Here is a 5,677-nt window from a genome sequence, read left to right as displayed (position 1 = left end):
TGAAAAGTGCTTTAAAAAATGTCATCACAGTTATCTTCAGCTTGAGACTTAAAATTTTTACCAGCTAGTCTGAGCTGCAAACAGGTGGTGTGAAGTTTGGGGTATTTACAAGGCAGGAAGGGTATAATAAAAAAAGTTATATTATGGATATTGAAGGAGCCAGTGTTTTTTTTTTTTTTTTTTTGGGTCTGTCTCGTTATCTGCTACTTTCATTTCTAGAATTATATTTTGTATCTGTCTCTCACCAGATCCCCCATCATTAGGGACGTGCAGTGCTAAATCACAGAAATACCCCCTGGTTGCCCTTCCCCAGAGCTCATGATGACAGATCAACTGAAGCGAGGAGGCTGACAAACACAGGTTTTCTGGCTAAGTTAAAATTGTTGAACACATCCAGAGCAAAGACAGTGGTGAGTGATTAGTGTGTGTATATCCTGTACAATATGTAGAGGTCTGTGTGTGTGTGTGTGTGTGTGTGTGTGTGTATGTGGCCGTCCATAGTTGCAAATGTGGCACAGTGAATTTTGTGAAGCTACAGAGGCAGCATGAGAGATGAGATAAATCAGAGTGCCATACAGTAATGGTGCGTGGGCTTCACTGAGCATATTTTAAGTCAAGAGGGGTGTGTGTGTTTCTTTTATCACTTGCTCTCGGCTCCCTTTATTTTAAGCCATGATGACAGGTAGGGAGGATAGGAGCTGAGGTGGTGACTCACAGTGAAAGAGGAAAAGACATGAGAGGGCGTCTAGTACATACTCAGGTGTCTCATTCATTACTCAGGGACGTGAAAGGGGCAACAAATGTACATTGAGTTAAAATGAAATTGTGTGGCGTGTGCATTAAAAGTGAGAGTGAATTTTCCCTTGTGGCCATCTTGGGGCTGAAACAGTGCAGTGTGCATTATTAGTGGCCAGGGAGAGGATGGTCGACAACTCCAGCTTTCAGAAGTTTAATTTTGTGGGTCAAGTTACCAAGTTTAAGCTCCTTGACAAAAAACTTGTGCTAACTTAAACCAGACAGTCTGACACGCCTAACCCAGTATAACAATAAGTAATAACAATCGAACAATCGATTCACCATCGGTCTCATGACTCTCTTTCCCTAATTCTTCCTGTTGCTGACCAGATATCCATTTTGATTCTCCAGTTTTCGCAATAGATGTAAACATTTAGCATATCCCAATCAGACTGAGATAGCAAACAAATACAATGTGTTCTTGCCGGCAAACAATTGAACAAAAGGAGTTTTTAAACATTTTAATGTTTTTAAAGATTATTTCCAAAAAAATTCTGTGTGTGTGTGTGTGTGTGTGTGTGTGTGTGTATGTATGTGTATATATGATTTTTACCAAAATTGTACTGTTTTGCTAATGATTTGTTGGCCGACTTGCAATACCTTGGTGGCCCACCAGTGGTCCTGGGCCCACAGGTTGGGAACCACTGGCCTAACCTTAACCACAGTTGTTCCACTGTTGTGATGAAATTTGGTGCAGATATTTCAGGTTCCCAGAAAATTGATTCCCTAATTATTTTGGTTGTCCTCTGACTTTTCCTCTAGCTCCACCAGCAGGTTACTTTTTTAACTTAAGTGTCAATAATGCTATGGGTTGGCATCAAATTTTGTACTAGACATTCAGATCATGAATCCCACTGACTTTGATATATTTGGATCATGACCAAATACCTGCAGAGGTAATAATATTAACATCAGCCTAAACTAATATGGTGAACATGGTAAACATTACGACTGCTAGGTGCACAGCAAAATGCAAGTGTCTGCAGTTGTCATTTTTCTTTCCAGCGCCCAGATTGTTTAAGTTGCAAATACACTTGCACCCATCTGAGCACCCATGGGCGTGTTGGTCTTAAAATGAGGTGCGGTCAGGTGCATTGTTGGCGCGTTGCTATCTTGAGGCAATGGGAAGCAACTGACAAACAAAAACCTGTCAATGTGAATTATCAAGAGAGTAATATGCGCCTCCATAGGCGGGTGCAAAACAAACATACACTCTACCTGTTACACACAAGCAGAGTGAGTTGAAAATGTGCCTCAGAAGTTTGGATAAATCAGGTGGAACATCAGAATCCAGCCTCAGCAGGTCGCAGCATTTTTTTGTGGCATGTTGTGTGTCGTGTTGCCATGTGTCATGGAGGCCTCTTGGGCTCTTATTTGCTACTTGGTAAATCTGCCACAGTGTTTCCCATTCATCACTGAGACTAAATGCATCCCACTGCAGTTTCATAATGAACCGAAATTGTATTTACACTTCTCATAATACAACATAAAAGATGTCTAACATCATGATTTGTGTATGCGCGGTACAGCCCCTCGGGGCGCACAGACCTGCTGTACACGTGTGCTGGGACTGGGCTCGCTGGTCAGTCACAATATGTAATCAACTCACCACAAATAGAGTCAAATTCTTTGTGAAACTCTGCGCTATTATGGCAACGCGCCAAGGTGCAAGCACGTCTGGCATTTTAAAGGGAATGGGAGATGGCACTCTGATTGGTTTATTGCACGTTACACCCAAAACACTCCCATGATTGATTAGGAGTGCTTAGTAGAAGTACTGTTTAGTACTGTTTCTTTTCCACTGTTAAAATAACAAAAGTGACATGGACCCATCCTAAATGCAATCGTGCTACACACACTTCAGACCATGTGCTTTGAGCTGTTAAAATACAGCCCTGGTCTTGTTTAAACAGTGAAATTCCATCATTGATGATAAATGATCATAAACTGCCCCTCAGTGTGATGTCACCACTGCAAAAACAAATGACAGACAGCATTAAGCTTTAATAATTCAGCATCTGAGTCAGGTTTCTGTACCGTCCGCTACAGATGGTCTATGTCAAAGGATGAGGCTTATCCAGCAACACTGTCACGCTGAATAAAACTTTCACTGTTGTGCTTCACAGATATACAGTAGACTTTCCATTAAAACCCAACATCACCTTTATGGTGTTGTTAGATAATCTAATTCTTGAAAGAGGAGGGTAATCTTTACACACTGGAAGTCCACAGAATATACATTCAGATTCTGTTCTCGTTTCGAAACAGCGCACTTGTGACAAAAAACAAACTGTTTCTCCTCCAGCTGAGGCTGATATTTGCCCCCGGATTGAAAGTGCTGCCGTATGTCTTCCTGGATATGACCTGTGGCAGGCGGAATATAAATGCACTGAAGAGGTGTTTTTAGATGTTGGAAGTAAAAGACACACTCTTCAGTTTGATGGTTGCAGATGTCTCCTGAACCATCTGCCTCGCACACATATATTCAGCGTCTGCCTCCTAAACATGAAAGAGACTTCTGAGCATCCTGCACCGCTGAATACTCTCAAACAATTTGACTTGCCTGGAATATCTTATTTGATTTGTTCTCTAATCCATGCAGTGCAGTAGATGGGCTATCGATTTAGGCTTGATGCGGTGACAGTATCAATAAAGGGCCAATACTAATATGGCTCAGAGAAATAGAGAGCATGGATGGAGCTGCAGTTATTAATATCTTTGCTACCGAGCTCTCCAGGTCCTCAGATATGCTTGTTAGCATTTCGACTGGTAATAACCCTGACAACTGCCGCTGTCTCGACACCTTAGGGGGTCTGACACAGGGCCGGCTGCCATATTTTTTATTTTTTGTTACCCAATCAACATCAGCCCAGAACTCCCCTCTGAGGGGTCGGTGCTGTGTATAAACCAACTGTCTGCATCACAAAATCGGTGAAAAGAATGATTACGAAGGAGATTGTCTTTTAAAACATGTAATGTCATCAGCAAGGGAGGAAAAGAGACCTTCTTGGGAAAAAGTGTGGAGGAGTGTCCGCCCCACAAGCTATCTGATAGCGATTAAACGTAGCTGTCCTCTGTTAAGTTATGGCTGGATAAGAGCTGCTCTTTGGGTTGCAACACGATTCCCAGGCCCCGGTCCTCCTCCCTACAGGATGCAGAGGTCGACAAAGAGTTCATAACACAACCTTTCAAACGGCTTAGTCAGCACACACTCCCCTGACCTGACCTCCGCCCTCCCCTCCCATGTCTCCTTCCCTCTTTTCTTCAGAGGGTTTTCAGGGGCCATCTCTGATCTCAGATGAAACAAAGATACCATATCCTCTGCCATCGCTTTCTCTTTGTACTCTTCTTTCAAATCACCACGGCTTTCACTCTCCTGTCCTCTGGCCCGTTTGGCACGATCCCTAATCCCCGCTGCACTCTCCTCGCTGGAGCAGGGAATAAAGAATTTCCTTCCCTGCTCCAGCTCTTATCTCCTCTTTCTCTCTTTTCTCCAAAATCAATTGAATTGTCCAGATTTTCGTCATTCCCTCGGCCTGCCAAGTCCAGCAGGGCGAGCACAGCTTCCCATGGAGTACATTAAAGACACACAGGGGTCAGCTTTTTTGAACTCTGACCTTGGCAAACCACAATATCTGTTTCTTGTTACTTTGAACTTACAACATATGAGAAGAGGCTGTTAGATTTTTTTTTTTTTTCGTTTTGTTGTGAGATGATGGTTTTTTTGAACCTGCTGTTGGCTTTGATTTCAGACCCTCTGGTTTAAAAATACATCGTTTGGTTGATTTGGACTCCTGAACATGGATCATGACAAAAATAATCAACTCTATCATGTATCATTTGGTAGTTTCTATCAACAGACTTTGCTCTTTCACGTACTCTTGATATTAAAACAATACCTGCTTGATCTCCTTGTTGAGAGTAGCTTCAGGTTGACTGAAGCCCATCACATCTGGCCTCAAGCTTGCCCCGTGAGAGCCGTCAGAGGTTATCACCCCTGAAAGCTACCCTCCACATGTGCGTGTATGACAGCCACACTGTAAAGATCTCTGTATTTCCAAGTCCACAGAGAAAAGAGACAGCATTGTTCCAGCCCCTCGGCCCGGGGGAGTCGGAGGGATCTTTTACACGGTTGTGGTTTTTCTGTAAAACATCTCTCTCTCTGCTCTGACTGTGTGTCAGACGGCAGGAAAAGCTTGTCTGGGATTTATTGGCAGTTGTGGATCTGCAGATGATGGACGAATGCCCCTCTGGAGCACAGGTCCTGTAAAAGGCAAAGGGCAGAATACCCCATTAAAATGGTGTTTATTTCTTTTGAATGTCTTGTAGGATGTGTCTCTGTCTCTCTCCATACATGTCAGTTTTTTTTCTATCCTGTCGTGGCCTTTGTGCTCTCCAAATCCTCTCACTCGCTTTTTTTATACCCTTTCCTTTGCTTTTTTCTGAGTACACAGGGCATTGAGTGCCACCGGTGGATTTACTATAGCTGCACATGTACATATACCCTCAGCTGCTGCGTGCTTGTGAGTCAGAGGGCTGTTGCTTAATAATGGCCTTTTTTTCCCAAAGAACATATGTATGTTTTGAAGCTGTGCAAATAGACCCAAAATATACAGATTAGTGACTAATTAAAGGAAAAAATAATAACACATTGGTTCAAATATGATATGAAAGTGAAATACAATTCATATCTTTTCGATACCTTCACATACTCATCCAGAGTGAGCCCTCGAGCTGTGTATAAGAGCTTTTACTGTATAAATTAGAGTTGGAAGAAATATTCCAATCTACAGCTTAGTTAAAAGGAACAATACCAGAATTTAGAAATGCTGCTTTCATTGAAAATGTGAAGTAACGTAATGCACCAGTAGTGGTTCCCTAC

Source organism: Trachinotus anak, unplaced genomic scaffold (assembly GCF_046630095.1).
Source record: "Trachinotus anak isolate AG129_WGS33_773 ecotype Australia unplaced genomic scaffold, CSIRO_AGI_Tana_v1 ptg000005l, whole genome shotgun sequence".
Lineage (NCBI taxonomy): Eukaryota > Metazoa > Chordata > Actinopteri > Carangiformes > Carangidae > Trachinotus > Trachinotus anak.
The sequence above is the reverse complement of the archived record's forward strand: the minus strand, read 5'-3'. Positions refer to the sequence as shown.